Source organism: Moschus berezovskii, chromosome 7 (assembly GCF_049115385.1).
Source record: "Moschus berezovskii isolate FMDL1 chromosome 7, NW_MosBer_1.0, whole genome shotgun sequence".
In the NCBI taxonomy this organism is placed as follows: domain Eukaryota; kingdom Metazoa; phylum Chordata; class Mammalia; order Artiodactyla; family Moschidae; genus Moschus; species Moschus berezovskii.
In genome coordinates, this window is record NC_142466.1 from 66,616,819 (window position 1) to 66,634,561 (window position 17,743).

Below are 17,743 nucleotides of genomic sequence, written 5' to 3' on the forward strand. Positions count from 1 at the left end.
GTACGTCAAGGTTGTATATTGTCACCCTGCTTATTTAACTTATATGCAGAGTACATCATGAGGAACACTGGGCTGAAAGAAGCACAAGATGGAATCAAGATTGCCGGGAGAAATATGAATAACCTCAGATATGCAGATGATACCACCTTTATGGCAGAAAGTGAAGAGGAACTCAAAAGCCTCTTGATGAAAATGAAAGAGGAGAGTGAAAAGTTTGGCTTGAAGCTCAACATTCAGAAAACAAAGATCATGGCATCTGGTCCCATCACTTCATGGGAAATAGATGGGGAAACAGTGGAAACAGTGTCAGATTTTATTTTTTTGGGCTCCAAAATCACTGCAGATGCTGATTGCAGCCATGAAATTAAAAGACGCTTACTCCTTGGAAGGAAAGTTATGACCAACCTAGACAGCATATTAAAAAGCAGAGACATTACTTTGCCAACCAAGGTCCGTCTAGTCAAGGCTATGGTTTTTCCCGTGGTCATGTATGGATGTGAGAGTTGGACTGTGAAGAAAGCTGATCGCTGAAGAATTGATGCTTTTGAACTGTGGTGCTGGAGAAGACTCTTGAGAGTCCCTTGGACTGCAAGGAGATCCAACCAGTCCATTCTAGAGGAGATCAATCCTGGGTGTTCAGAGGAAGGACTGATGCTAAAGCTCAAACTCCAATACTTTGGCCACTTCATGCGACGAGTTGACTCACTGGAAAAGAGTCTGATGCTAGGAGGGACTGGGGGTGGGAGGAGACAGGGACGACAGAGAATGAGATGGCTGGATGGCATCACCGACTCGATGGACATGAGTTTGAGTGAACTCCAGGAGTTGGTGATAGACAGGGAGGCCTGGCGTGCTGTGATTCATGGGGTCACAAAGAGTCAGACATGACTGAGAGACTGAACTGAAGTGAAAATCACTGCAGATGGTGACTGCAGCCATGAAATTAAAAAACGCTTACTCCTTGGAAGGAAAGTTATGACCAACCTAGACAGCATATTAAAAAGCAGAGACATTACTTTGTCCACAAAGGTCCATCTAGTCAAGGCTACGGTTTTTCCAGTAGTCATGTATGGATGTGAGAGTTGGACTATAAAGAAAGATGAGCGCTGAAGAATTGATGCTTTTGAACTGTAGTATTGGAGAAGACTCTTGAGAGTCCTTTGGACTGAAAGCAGATCCAGCCAGTCCATCCTAAAGGAGATCAGTCCTGGGTATTCACTGAAAGGACTGATGCTAAAGCTGAAACTCCAATACTCTGGCCACCTGATGCAAAGAGCTGACTCATTTGAAAAGACCCTGATGCTGGGAAAGATTGAGGGCAGGAGGAGAAGGGGATGACAGAGGATGAGATGGATGGATGGCATCACCGACTCAATGGACATGGGTTTGGGTAGACTCCGACAGTTGGTGATGGCCAGTTCTGGCATGCTGCAATTCATGGGATTGCAAAGAGTGGGACACGACTGAGCGACTGAACCGAACTATTAGAACTATGCTCATGCTTTGGGTGTCCAGGTATCAAAGTCAACTCAGACTGTGGGTCTAAAAATGTTTGAGTATTTTCCCCTTCCCAATATATAATCACCCAAGTAAGCTTCCATGGGTGCCTTTGGGAAAAGAACTAGGGGAATCATCATAGGATATACTTGCCATGCTGTGCTACCTATTTTTCTCCTAGAAACACCATGCTCTGCTGCTATTGCCACTACTCCATGCAGCTCAAGTCCCTTGGCTGTTCCCTTAGACCTTGAAGGTCATTACAATTATTGTGGCCCCTATGACCTTAAACATGCTTCCCAGGTGACACTATTTGTAAAGAACCTTCCTGCCAATGCAGGAGATGCAGGAGATTCGATTCGATCCCTGGAGAAAGGCATGGCAACCCACTCCAGTATTCTTGCCTGGCGGGCTACAGTCCCATAGGGTCACAGAGTTGGACACAATTTAGAACACACATACTATTACCTTAAAGCTCCTCATCCCCATGGATACTTATGAGCTCAGCTCTGTGACCACCTCTCCTACAATTGGCCCTGATCTGTAGAGAAGAGCAACCACTATGATGCTGGTGTTACTCTCACCAGTGCTTTCCTGATGGCCTTCATGAATGGGTTGTCTCCTGAACTCTCTCATGGAATATAATCAATGGGTATGTTTGGTGGCCTCACATAATACAGCCATTACTACTTGGCCACTTTCCTTAGCCTTCTAATATCTGACAAGATAGCTCAAGTATTTCTACTTTACTCAACATTGCTACCACTTTGCTAAAGACTCTAGTAACTACCCCAGGCCCTTAAGGTTTGTGCTAGGGTGTTAAATTCTATTATCCCAAAACTGTCCAGAAGTGTATACATTCTCATTTACCTAGTCTTATATTTCAGGTAACCTGACAAAGCACCATCAAAATACAATCCCATGTATATCACCTTGCTTCTGCCAGTACATGCTAGCTAATTCCTGCAGTTCCTCCATTGTATGACATCTTTTCTCCCTTATCAGCAAGGGAGATATTTGACTCTTAAGTTATTGGTCTGGCAGCCTGGAGAGGAGGTCAGGATTCTTATGGGTGTATTTTCTGCCTTATAGCAGGACGGATTCTACATCTTATCTGTCAATACAGAAGTGCTAGCTCTGTTACAGAGCAGTTCACTTCTGCAGATTCTTATGGTTGAGAGGGGTCTTCAGAGCCACATCCTTAGATGCATCCATCCACATGTCCCTACCTCACAAGTCAGGGTCCCAGGTTTTCCCAGCCAGGACCCTGAACTTAGCATAACAGACCTGCCTTTACTGTTTTTAAATGTCTCTGGAGCTCTGCCATCCTAATCAGATTATCTGTTTGCTATTCAATTACATCCTCTCTTCCACTGCAATAAGGGTTCTCATACTTTAGACTTTAACTATTTGTTAATAGCCTTCTGACTCTCATTGTCTCTCTGCCAAGTGAGCATCAGTTCAGCTTAGCAGTAGCCAGTCAATTCCACTGTCTTCATATACATTGTCCCCCTCATAACTTCTGCAGTTGGATCATCACATGAGCAAAGTCAATTCCCTCAACAAGGAAGATTTCTCAAGCCACCTCCAGTGAATCTTTAGCTACTGGAAAATCACTGTGTGCTAGGGACTATTTATGCTTCACAAACCACCCAGGAGGGAATAATCTTTGCCCATTGGGAAATGGGTGAACCATGTACAGAACCCCACCTTACCACCTGTTTTCTTGGACCATATGTATTGGTGTAAGAAGCAGATAATAAGATGAAAATAAATATACAAGAAATGTATGGTGGGGGCAGGGTGAGCTCCTGAGAGAGAAAATGGGAGAGCTATCAGCACATGATGCAGGTCTGACCCCTGTGAAGGAAAGAGGGAAAGAAGGAAAGTTAGGCAGGAAGAGAATTAGACTGTGATGCCATTCAAAGAAAACTTTGGCAAGGCCAATGGGAAATCCTCGAGCCTGTCAAAGGAGTCCTAATCTCCCAGGAATGGCCTGCCTTTGCAGCCCTGCTGTGCACAGTCATAGGCTGAGAACAGTCCATGGAAAGTGTGGCTTTTGTGCAAATACAGTGGTGGGTTCAGAGTGCAGCAGCTAGGGCTACCAGTTAATTAAAGTCTGCAGTAGGAAATATGAGAGGCACAATCTCATGGCCACCACAACACCTTACAGGATTATTTTGAGAACAAAATAAAATATATAAAGGCTTATTAATATAGCTAGTGTATAACAAATGCTTAACATGTGCATTTTGTTAGTTCTTATTATAATCATTATTATTGGTACCTGGTTCTTGGCCTATCTCATTAAGAGGTTTAAGAAGTTGCATTTAGCTACAGAATTAGGGGGACTCTTTTACAGAGAGAGAGCAGGGAAGTCAATTTGGAATTCATTAACACAAGCAGGTGTGAAGTCACAAAAATCTGAGCTAGGGAGATAGCATTTGTAACGGACAGGAAGAGAAACATGAGAAATATTTAGAAGGACAAATCATCAGAAATTAGTAATTAATTTGCTCTAATGAATGAGAGGGAAATTAAACAAAGAGAAATCAACAGCTCCAGGGTCCTAAGGAAAGAGGTGGTTCAGTTGACAGGGTGGAGTGGACATTTGTTTTCGTTTTTGATCTGCCTGATATTCCTTTCCCCCTTTTCTTCAGAGAACTTCCCTTCCTCCACTCCATGAGTTCTCAAGGGACTGCCAATTATAGTATTCTACTTCTTGGCCATAGGGTAGGCATAAGACTCAGACCTAGCCAATTGTAGAGTTTTATACTTTTGGCCACAGTGGTTGCCACAGGACTGGGAACATGACACAGGAATTTCAATCAGTTAACTCTGAAACAGGGCAAAGGCTAACAGAATTTTGCCAAAAGAACTCACTGGTCATAACAAACACCCTCTTCCAATAATACAAGAAACAACTCTACACATGGAATCACCAGATGGTCAATACCAAAATCAGATCTATTATATTCTTTCTGGCCGAAGATGGAGAAGCTCTATACAGTCAGCAAAAACAAGACCAGGAGCTGATAGTGGCTCAGATCATGAACTCCTTATTGCAAAATTCAGACTTAAACTGAAGAAAGTAGGGAAAACCACTATACCATTCATGTATGACCTAAATCAAATCCCTTAAGACAGCAATGGTCTTCAGTCATTCTCCAGGGATGTGATTTTGTTTCTAATTTACCATCTTGGCTCAGAGAGGAAGGAAGATGAAACAACAATTTCAAAGGTTTCTACTTGACCATCTTTGCTATATCTTTAATATAGTAATATACTTCCAATTTATAAAGTGGAAGTAACAAATAGATTCTAGGGATTAGGTTTGATAAATAGAGTTCCTGAAGAACTATGGACAGAGGTTCCTAACATTGTAGAGGAGGCGGTAATCAAAACCAACTCAAAGAAGAAATGCAAAAAGGCAAAATGGTTGACTGAGGAGGCCTTACAAATAGCTGAGAAATGGAGAGAAGTCAAAGGCAAAGGAGAAAACAAAAGATATATCCATCTGAATGTTGAGTTCCAAAGAATAGCAAGGAGAGATAAGAAAGCCTTCCTAAGTGATCAATGCAAAGAGATAGAGGAAAATAATAGAATGGGAAAGACCAGAGATCTCTTCAAGAAAATTAGAGATACCAAGAGAACATTTCATGCAAAGATGGGCACAATAAAGGACATAAACAGTATGGACCTAACAGAAGCAGAAGATATTAAGAAAAGGTGGCAAGAATACACAGAAGAACTGTACAAAAAAGATCTTAATGACCCAGATAACCACGATGGTGTGATCACTCACCTAGAGCCAGACATCCTGGAGTACAAGTCAAGTGGACCTTAGGAAGCATCACTATGAACAAAGATAGTAGAGGTGACAGAATTCCAGCTGAGTTATTACAAATCCTAAAAGATTATGCTGTGCAAGTGTTTCACTCAATATGCCAGCAAATTTGGAAAAGTCAACAAAGGCCACAGGACTGAAAAAGCTGTTTTCATTTAATCCCAAAGAAGGGCAATGCCAAAGAATGTTCAAACTACCACACAATTGCACTCATCTCACACACTAGCCGGAGAAGGCAATGGCAAGCCACTCCAGTACTCTTGCCTAGAAAATCCCATGGATGGAGCAGCCTGGTAGGCTGCAGTCCGTGGGGTCGCTACGAGTCAGACACGACTGAGCAACTTCACTTTCACTTTTCACTTTCACACATTGGAGAAGGAAATGGCAACCCACTCCAGTGTTCTTGCCTGGAGAATCCCAGGGACGGGGGAGCCTAGTGGGCTGCCGTCTATGGGGTCACACAGAGTCAGACACGACTGAAGTGACTTAGCAGCAGCAGCAGCACACACTAGCAAAGTAATGCTCAAAATTCTCCAAACTAGGCTTCAACAGTACGTGAACCAAGAACTTCCAGATGTTCAAGCTGGATTTAGAAAAGGCAGAGGAACCACATATCAAATTGACAACATCCATTGGATCATAGAAAAAGCAAGAAAGTTCCAGAAAAAATCTACTTCTGCTTCATTGGCTATGCTAAAGCCTTCAACTATGTGGATCACAAAAAACTGAGGAAAATTCTTCAAGAGATGGGAATACCAGACTGCCTAACCTGCCTCCTGAGAAAACTGTATGCAGGTCAAGAAGCAACAGTTAGAACTGGACATAGAACAACAAACTGGTTCCAAATTGGGAAAGACGTATGTCAAGGCTGTATACTGTCACCTTACTTATTTAACTTATATGCAGAGTACATCATGCAAATGCCAGACTGAATGAAGCACAAGCTGGAATCAACACTGCTGGGAGAAATATCAATAACGTTAGATATTCAGATGACACCACCCTTATAACAGAAAGTAAAGAGGAACTAAAGAGCCTCTTGATGAAAGTGAAAGAGAAGAGTGAAAAAGTTGGCTTAAAACTCAACATTCAGAAAACTAAGATCATGGCATCTGGTCCCATCACTTCATGGCAAATAGATGGGGAAACAATGGAAACAAAATAAAGTGAGAGACATTATTTTCGTGGGCTCAAAAATCACTGCAGATGGTGACCGCAGCCATGAAATTAAAAGACACTAGCTCCCTGGAAGAAAAGCTATGATCAACCTAGACAGCGTATCAAAAAGCAGAGACATTACTTCGCCGACAAAGGTCCATCTAGTCAAAGCTATGGTTTTTCCAGTAGTCATGCATAGATGTGAGAGTTGGACTATAAAGAAAGCTGAGCGCCAAATAATTGGTGCTTTTGAACTGTGGTGTTGAAGAAGATTCTTGAGAGTCCCTTGGACTACAAGGAGATCAAACCTGTCAACCCTAAAGGAAATCAGTCCTGAATATTCACTGGAAGGACTGATGCTAAAGTTAAAGCTCCAATACTTTGGCCACCTAACGTAAAGAACTGACTCTTTAGAAAAGACCCTGATGCTGGGAAAGATTGAAGGCAAGAGGAGAAGGGAGCAACAGAGGAAAAGTTGGCTGAATGCCATCACCAACTCCATGGACATGAGTTTGAGCAAGCTCTGGAGTTGGTGATGGACAGGGAAGCCTGGTGTGCTGCAGTCCATAGGGTCAGCAAAGAATCGGACACAACTGAGCGAATGACCTGAACTGAACTTACTCTAGATTTTATATACAGATGCTGGGAAAGAGATGTTTTCTTTCTTCTTTCTATCAGGGTGCTAAACTGGGACGACATAATCCTCAAAACATAATCCTGAAACCCTTCCCCAAGTTCCCACCATCTTCTTACTATATTCAGGAAGCCAAGCTGCAGTAGGATTGAAAGTGGAAGTGAAAGGGGCCACACAGAAAGAAAAAGCAGATCTAAGAGATGACATTTTTTACAAACAAGCTCCACTTCTGACATCCCAATTACAAAAACCTTGTTTTCCTTTGCTCAAATTTGTTAGAATTAGATTCCTGTCATTTGTGAGAGTTCAGGTGTATGAGGAGAGATCTCATTTGATAAATTTGAAGTAATGGGAGTAAGATTAAAAGGAGTGAGTACAGACTTAGAGAACGAACTTATGTCTGATGGGGCGGGGGGAAGGATGAGGGGACGAGATAGGTAGTTTGGGATGGACATGTACACACTGCTATATTTGAAGTGGATAACCAACAATGACTTACTGTATAGCACATGAAACTGTTCAATGTTATGTGGCAACCTGGATAGGAGGGAAGTTTGGGGGAGAATGGATGCATATACATGTATGGCTAAGTCCCTTCACTGTTCACCTATAACTATCACAACACTGTTCATTGGCTGTATACCAATACAAAAAAAAAAAAAACTAAAATAAAAGGAGTGAGTCAATGGCAGAACAAAAAAGACTATTTCCAAGGAATTCCCTTGGGGTCTAGTGGTTAGGATTCTGTGTTTCCATTGCAAGGATCACAAGTTCAATCCCTGATCAAAGAACTAAGATCCTGTTAGCTGTGTGATACAGTAAAATAAATAAATAAAGACTATATTCCAAATTAAAGATAACCACATACAGTCCATAAAAGTATATGCCATCCCTACTATGTCCATGTGGTTATGGGTTTAAGATAATATTTTATAAAGGGCAAAGCAATATTTGTGAAATCTGAATTACAGAACCAAACAATTTTACAATCTTGGGCGATATAATAACTGACATTTATTAAGTCCACACTTTATGCCAAGACCTTTATATGCATTATTTTATTTAACTGCCATTTCACATGTGAGAAGACTAAGACTCAGAGAGGTTAAAAGACCACCCCAAAGGCATGATCTACCAAATGCAGGTTTGGGATCCAAGTACAGATCTCCCTGACTCCAGAACCCATGCTCTTTTCCAACATAATATATGGCCTCTCTGGAGATCAGTATGTGTCTACTACATGAGGCTAAAATGCTTCAAAATTCACAGGTATCATTTTACTAACATTCATAATTCCTCTCCTCACTGGAATTCTTAAAAACTGATGAATAAATATGACTGACTTTTTCAGATAATTAAATTTATGACTATATTTAGTACCTTTGAGGACTAGAATATGGAGCTTCCACTCCTGCTTAAGTCTAATATTGACTTTACACAGGCAGTGCAAACCGTTTTTATACAAATGGTAAATCTTACGGAGAGATACCAGAAACACAAAAGTCTATAGTTATCTTCTGGAGAATTTATCCCCTGTTTTTCACCATAATTCCCACTCTTAAGCCTGGAAAATAGACAGTCCCTCTTTCTCTGCCCTTTCCAATCATGTTGTCCAAAGTATCTAAAGGAAATTTATGTAAAACAAATGAAGGTACTCAATAGGTAGAGTATGATACATAAAAGGTTCTTCATTTTCTTCTGTCTTCAAGACACTTAGTATAAATCTTCATTGTCATTTATAGTCTCAACAAGAGACATTTTCCATATGCGAATTCACTGGGCATATGGAAAACCTTGGCTGAGCATGATATGCTCACCAATTTCCTCTAATGTGGATACGTATCATGCTTCTAGGAACTGGCAGTAAACAGCTCAGAATTCCCCATTACCTCCTAGAACCAGTCCAGTCTGGTTCCTTCCACCAACGCCTCCACTGAAACTGCTCTTGCTAAAATCCCAGCAACTCCCACGTTGCCTAATTCAATGAGTACTTTTTAATGATTATCATTCTGGAACTCAGCAACAATTCCTAAGTTGGTCACTGCTTGCTCTGTTCTGCCTTCCTCTGTCTTTTTCTGGTTTCATTCTCTGCCAGTTCTTTCTTCTGTCTAGTCACTCCTTCAGTCTCTTTCTAAGACTTTCTTCTTTTTCTTAATTTGTCCCTGGTCTCCTTCTATGTTCTCTCTATTCACTCTCCCTGGATGGTCTCAACTATATTCATGGCTTCAGCAACTACCCCGATGATTCCCAAATCTACATCTCCAGTCCTTTCCTCTCTTGTGAACTCTCAACCCATATATCCCTCATCTCTCTCTGGATGTCCCACAAGTATCTCAAACCTAACTCCTCTTCTCAGCAGTACCTGGACCTTCACCTTCTGTCTCCATCCCCGTTAGTGTCTCCATGGTCCACAGTCATCTCACCCTGGCCTGAGGAGTCATTCCAGAGTCTTTCCTCTCCTTCCCCCATCTCACCCATATTCCTTCACTTGTCTAGCTTCTACTCATTCTTCTTGTTTCAGCTTAGACATCATTTCTATCAGGAACCTTTCACCAACCCCACAATTCTGTGTAAGATATTCCTTCTATGTGTTCCTATAATACCTTAAATTCCTCTCATAACACTTAACACAAAACAGGTTTGTAACTGCCAGGTTACTTGTCTGTGTCTTTCAGACTCTAAGCAGGAAATGTATGTAAACTGTTCACTGCTATTTAATATGCCTTCAGTGTCTAACCCAAACCCTGGCACACAGTAGGTGTTCATGATATATTTGTCAAATGAGTGAATATATGAATCACTGAATCTTAAGCTGGATCCAAGAGTTCAATAATGTTCACAGTTCAATATGTACTGTGCTTATCATGTGCCATCTTACTTCCTAAATTATATATTGAATATGTTCCCTTATATTACTTATAATCCCATTGTCTTGGCTCAGATTCCAATCATTTCCTGGCTGGGCTACTGCAGTTGTTTCCTAACTCAAACCTCAACCTCCTCAGCTACATTCTCCACACAGCTTCCAGAATGATGTTTCTAAAATCAAATTAGATCGTAATACTCTCAAGCTTAAGGACTTCAGTGGGTTCAATATAGCCTGCAGGATAGTCCCAATATTAGGCACAGTATAACAGAAACCTCAAGCTTTGGCTCTAGCCTGCCTATTCTCCAGCCACTTCACTCACCATTCCCCAGCAGGTACCTACACCTCACACACACTATCCCCAACCGTCTACCCCAACTCACTCTTATTCTTTCAACAAAATGTCTACTGACCACTTAATATGTGCCAAGCAATGTTCCAGGTAGTAGAGATTACGTGACGGATAAAAAGACAAAAATCCCTGTTCTCCTGGTACACAAATTCTCTTTCTACTCAAATGCCACCTTAAGCAAGATGCCTTTCTTTAGTGCTTCCACAGAACTATATGAATATCCTTATGGTGCTGGAGAAGACTCTTGACAGTCCCTTGGACTTCAGGGAGATCAAACCAATCAATCCTAAAAAAAAAAATCAATCCTGAATATTAATTGGAAGGACTGTTGCTGAAGCTGAAGCTCCAATACTATGGCCATCTGATGTGAAGATCTGACTCACTGGAAAAGATCCTGATACTGGGCAAGATTGAAGGCAGGAGGAGAAGGGGGCAGCAGAGGATAAGATGGTGAGATAGCATCACCAACTCAATGGATGTAAATTTGAGCAAACTCCGGGAGATAGTGGAGGACAGAGGAGCCTGGGGTGCTACAGTCCATGGGGCCACAAAGACACAGACACAACTTAGCAACTGAAACACAACAACAAATGATACATTAGCACAACATGCTGTAATTACTGATGTACTTGAATGCACGGGTAGATTAAGATTTTATGAGCCCTGTAGGTTATGCAATTTGGTTCTGTTTGTGAGAGGGCATCTTTAAGGAAAACAATTACTAATCTAATATTGCTGTATCCTTTCCAGGGCCTTTCATTTCTATACCTCCCACTCTACAGTCACACTCTATGCCAGCTCAGAGAGTCCTTTCTCCCAAGTCTATTATCTTTGTTTACTGCTTGCTCACGAAGGCCAGTACAGAACAAGAATCTTGCCTAGGAGCTCTATCTACCTGTTTTCTCTTAGGGATGACAATGCCCAGGAGCTTGCTCTTGAGCTAGTGGATCACTAATTATAACACTTCATTCCAATTCTTACATGCTTTACGGGAAATAGGAATCATCTCCAGGCACCACTCACTGGCTCTCCAGAGGCTTCCAGACACTTCAATTAGTTTTCAGTCTATTCCCATCAGGCACGGACCTCTTAAAGCAGATTAAGAACCTGTACAAGAGTGTTCCCAACAATCACCAAAGAACTTCAAAACTGTTTACAATAGGAGCTGTCACATGTACAAGGAGCAGACTCAAGAGTCCAGACTTAGAAAAATTCTTTCTGGCTTCCTCACTCAGTTTATATAAGACTATAAGTCTACCTAAATCTGCAAGCTTCTTGGTCAAAATCACTTTGTCTGCTTCCTCTGGAAGTATATATTCTATTGTGTGTGTGTGTATATATATATATATATATTTCTTGAGCTGCCCCAAATTAGAGAATCAAAAAATTTTAGAGTAATAAGGGACAAATATATATATATATATATATAAATGTTTATTTATTTTTGGTTGTGCTGGGTCTTCATTGCTATGTGCAGACTTTCTCTAGTTGGGACGAACAGGGGCTTCTCATTTTGGTGGCATCGCTTGTTGAGGAACATTGGCTCTACAGCGCTGGCTCAGTAGTTGTAGCACAAAGGCTTAGTTGCTCCGTGGCGTATGGAAATTTCCCGGACCAGGGATCAAATCTGTGTCCCCTGCATTGGCAGGCAGATTCTCAACCACTGAACCACCAGGGAAGCCCCTCAAAATATGTATTTTAGTATATATATTATGTGCAAGTTCTTGTGAGGACTACAAAGAGTAACATATGATACCAGTTCTCAAAGAACATATAAAAAAGTATTTCCACGGCCAGATTTTTCTTATGTATATTGTTATTTTTTTTCCCTCCTTTCTCCAGCTCTGAACTGTATTTTAAACTAGTTTCACTAATAGGTTCCATGTTTCTGGCACAAATTAGAAGTAAATGCAGGAAAAAAAAAAAGCATACTTATCAACTAATCAGGTCAGGAAGCAACAGTTAGAACTGGACATGGTACAACAGACTGGTTCCAAATAGGAAAAGGAGTACATCAAGGCTGTCACTTATTTAACTTAATATACAGAGTACATCATGAGAAATGCTGGGCTGGAGGAAGCACAAGCTGGAATCAAGATTGCCAGGAGAAATATCAAAACCAGATATGCAGATGACACCACCCTTATGGCAGAAAGTGAAGAAATAAAGAGCCTCTTGATGAAAGTGAATGAGGAGAGTGAAAAAGTTGGCTTAAAGCTCAACATTCAGAAAACTAAGATCATGGCATCTGGTCCCATCACTTCATGGCAAATAGATGGGGAAACAGTGGAAACAGTGGCTGACTTTATTTTGGGGGGCTAGAGGAGATCAACCCTGGGTGTTCATTGAAAGGACTGATGCTAAAACTGAAGCTCCAATATTTTGGCCACCTCATGCGATGAGTTGACTCACTGGAAAAGACTCTGATGCTGGGAGGGATTGGGGGCGGGAGGAGACGGGGACGACAGAGAATGAGATGGCTGGATGGCATCACCGACTCGATGGACATGAGTTTGAGTGAACTCCGGGAGTTGGTGATGGTCAGGGAGGCCTGGCGTGCTGTGATTCATGGGGTCGCAGAGTCGGACATGACTGAGCGACTGAACTGAACTGAACTGAAAATCACTGCAGATGATGACTGCAGCCATGAAATTAAAAGACGCTTACTCCTTGGAAGGAAAGTTATGACCAACCTGCTGCTTCTGCTGCTAAGTCGCTTCAGTCGTGTCCGACTCTGTGCAACCCCATAGACGGTAGCCCACCAGGCTCCTCCGTCCCTGGGATTCCCCAGGCAAGAACACTGGAGTGGGTTGCCATTTCCTTCTCCATGAACAACCTAGACAGCATATTAAAAAGCAGAGACGTTACTTTGTCAACAAAGGTCCATCTAGTCAAAGCTATGGTTTTTCCAGTGGTCATGTATGGATGTGAGAGTTGGACTATAAAGAAAGCTGAGCGCCAAAGAATTGATGCTTTTGAACTGTGGTGTTGAAGAAGATTCTTGAGAGTCCCTTGGACTGCAAGGAGATCCAACCAGCCCATCCTAAAGGAGATCAGTCCTGGCTGTTCATTGAAAGGACTGATGTTGAAGCTGAAATGCCAATACTTTGGCCACCTGATGCGAACAGCTAACGCATTTGAAAAGACCCTGATGCTGGGAAAGACTGAGGGCAGGAGGAGAAGGGAACAACAGAGGATGAGATGGTTGGATGGCATCACCGACTCGATGGACATGGGTTTGGGTGGACTCCAGGAGTTGGTGATGGACAGGGAGGCCTGGCGTGCTGCGGTTCATGGGGTTGCAAAGAGTTGGACATGACTGAGAGACTGAACTGAACTATCAACTAATCTAAATATTCAGACATACTCAAAGAGAGAAAACTGCCTTTTTAATATCTTAGAAACAGGTCACTTATCCTAGAAATTAGCTAAATTTCATTTGCTGGAAACTAAGCAATTGAGCTCTAAGGAATGACCAAGGGTTTCTGTGGGCTTCCATGGCCTTAGCAGATCTGCATAACTGATGAGTCCAACACGTCAAATAATTCGGTTTTGAGGCAAATAAAGAATTCCAGGGCATAAAAAATATCTACCAAATATTTATGTTTATGACTTTTGAGTACCCAATAATCTCAAACATTGAGAATAAAACATGGTCTGTGTCCTTAAGAAACTCATGGTCTAGTAAGAGAGGCAGAAATCCAGCAAAGAACGAGATTACAAAATAGCAGAAATGATGATAGGAATAAGCACAGGGTACTACATAAATCCAAAAGAAGAGTACTAACCTAACTGATATGAAGGAAATAATATCTGGCCTAACTTTTAAAAGAAGGTTAAGTTTTAGACAGCAAAACTGTGAGACAAGATAAGGCAGCATGCATACAGCAGTCAGTCTAACAATCAATCAACAGAAAACAACTTTGGCTGATTTAATTAGAAGAGGAGTCTGTTGAAAAAATACTGTGTAGTTCAGTAAATCGCTGGAAAGACTAATGATCCTAGATTTAAAAACAAATAGAGGTGAAGAAGGAAATGGCAGCCCACTCTAGTATTCTTGCCGGGAAATCCCATGGAGAGAGGAGCCTAGCAGGGGGATGTAAAAGAGTCAGACATGACTTAGTGACTAAACAACAACAGAAACAATAGTATTTAGCAGAATAAAGCTTTAATAACAACAACAACAAAAAAAAAACAGAGGGCTTCCCTGGTGACTCAGTGGTGAAGAATGCACCTGCCAAATGCAGGAGACACAGGTTCCCTGCCTGATCCAGGAAGATCCCACATGCCATGGAGCAACTAAGCCCGTATGCCACAACTTCTGAGCCTGTGCTTTAGAGCCCAGGAGCCACAACTACCAAGCCCATGTGCTGCAACTACTGAAGCCTGCAAGACCTAGAGTCTGTGCTCCGCAACAAGAGAAGTCGGTGCACTGCAACTGGAGAGTAGCCCCCGCTTGCCACAACTAAGAGAAAAGTCTGAGCAGAAACAAAGACCCAGCACAGCCAAAAATAAATAGATTTTTTTGATTAAAAAATAAATTCCAGCATTAACCCATTTAATAAGAAAACAGATGAAAACAAAAGGATACTTCACAGAGTAAACACAGCCAAAATCACACCATAACCAGTCCAATGAAGAGGCTGGTGTTGCTGTCATTGAACCCTAGATGCTTCAGCTAAAATTGCCAATGCTGATGTACTGAATACTATATACTGGAAATGGACAGTGGATGCTAATACTGGATACTGGATGTCCAGCTAAGCATTGGTTGCCCTATTGGCCAAGTTCAAGACTCATAAAAACAGGTGATTCCTAAACCATAGGAAGGAGGTTTCAATGCTGATTATTAAAAAAGAGTCACTATAGGACTTCCCTATAGTGGATAAGAATCCTACTGTCAGTGAAGGGGACATGGGTTTGATCTCTAGTCCACGAAGATTCCACATACCTTGAAGCAACTAAACCCCTCACCACAACTACTGATCCCTTGCTCTGGAGCATGTGCTCCACAAGAGAAGCCATCAAAATGAAAAGCCCATTCACCACAACCAAGAACTGCCCCAGCTCATCACAACTAGAGAAAGCCCATGCAAAGCAACACAGACCCAGTGCAGCCAAAAATAAAATACATAAATAAATAAAAATTTTTAAAAAGAGTCACTACAGCAGCATTCTAAGGAGATGAGAAGGCAAGAGAAAATGCACAGGTAAATGCTTGTACTGGAAAAGAACGAGCCTAAATCAACACCCTAAGTTTTAAACTCAAGAAAATAGGAAACAATGAGCAAACTAAATCCAAAGCTAGCACAAGAAAGCAAATAAGGAACATAATAGAAATTAATAAAATAAAAAACAATGAAGCAAATCAATAAAATCAAAAGAACAAAACTGACAAACTGTCAACTAGACTCACCAAAAAGAGGTGAGGAGAACAAATTTCTAAAGTAGAAATAAAAGAGACGTCACCAGCAACCTTAGATAAATTAAAAGAATTATAAAGGAATGTTATAAACAACTTTATGACAATAACTTGGACAATTTACACAAAAAAGACAAATTCCTAGTAAGATACATATTGTAAAAACTAACTCAAGAAGAAATGGAAAGTCCAAACAGATCCATAACAAGTACAGCAATTGAATAAATAATTTAAAATCTCTCAACAAATAAAAGCCAAGGCCCAGATAAACTTTCAAATGTGAAGTCTATCAAAATTTAAAGAATAAATAATATCAATCTTTCCCAAACTCTTCAGAAAATAGAGGAAGGATCACGTCTCAACTCATTCTGTTAACTCAGCATTGACATGACAGAAATACTGGACAAAGACATCAAAAGAAAAACAAATCATAAACCAACTTTCCTCATGAATATAAATATAAAATTTCTCAACAAAATAATAGGCAACTGAATTCAGCAAAATATAAAAAGGATTAAAAAACATGATCAAGTGGGATTTATCTCAGATATATGACATTTATTTAATACATAAAGTTGATTAATGTAATACCCATCACTGGGGCTTCCCTGCTGGCTCAGATGGTAAAGAATCTGCCTGCAATGCAGGAGACCCGGATTCGATCCCTGAGAATGGAAGATCTCCTGGAGAAGGGAATGACTACCCACTCCAGTGTTCTTGCCTGGAAAATTCCATGGACAGGCAGGCTACAGTCCATGGGATTACAAAGAGTTGAAGAGTTGGACATGACTGAGTGACTAACACACACACACATCATTAATTGAATAAAGGACAAAAAACTTCCTTAACAGACACATAAAGAACATTTAACAAACTCCAACCCCAATTCATGAAAAAAATTTTCAACAAACTAGGAAGAGATGAGAATTTCCAGCCATGAAATTAAAAGATGCTTGCTCCTTGGAAGGAAACAAACCTAGACAGTGTATTAAAAAGCAGAGACATCACTTTGCCAACAAAGGTCCATACAGTCAAAGCTATGGTTTTTCCAGTAGCCATGTACAGATGTGAGATTTGGACCATAAATACGGCTGAGCACTGATGCTTTCGAATTATGGTGTTAGAGAAGATTCTTCAGAGTCCCTTGGACTTCAAGAGCAAACCAGTCAATTCTAAAGGAAATCAATCCTGAATATTCATTGGAAGGACTGAGGCTGAAGCTGAAGCTCCAATATTTTGGCCTCCTGATGCAAAAATCTGACTTACTGGAAAAGATTCTGATGCTGGGAAAGATTGAAGGCAGGAGGAGAAGGGGGCAACAGAGGATGAGATGGTTGGACAGCATCATCAACTCAATGGACATGAGTTTGAGCAAAATCAGGGGACAGTGAGGGACAGGGAAGCCTGGCACACTGCAGGTCCATGGGGTCACAAAGAGTCGGACACTACTTAACTGAACACCAACAACAATAAATGGCAGTTTTCCCAAGTAGCAAAGTGGTAAAGAATCTGCCTGACAATACAGGAGATACAAGAGACACAGATTCAATCCCTGGGTCTGGAAATAGCAACCCACTCTAGTATTCTTGCTGGAAAACTCCATGGACAGAGAACTGACAGAAGAACCTGAAGGGTTTACAGTCCATGGGGTTGCAAAGAGTCAGACACGAATGAGCACACACAGCACACAGGATTAATGGCATCTATGAAAAACCCATAGATAACATCATCTTTATGGAGACTATGAAATATTGAATAATTTTCTCCTAAAATCAAAAGCAAGGCAATGTCTGCTCCCACCACTTCTGTTCAACATTGCACTGATGATTCTAGCCACTGCAACAAGGAACAAAGAAATAAAAGGCATTTATATCGGGAAGGAAGATGTAAAACTGTCTTCATTCCCTAATAACATGATATTGTATGTTAAAAAACCATGGAATAAGAAAAAAACCACACACACATAC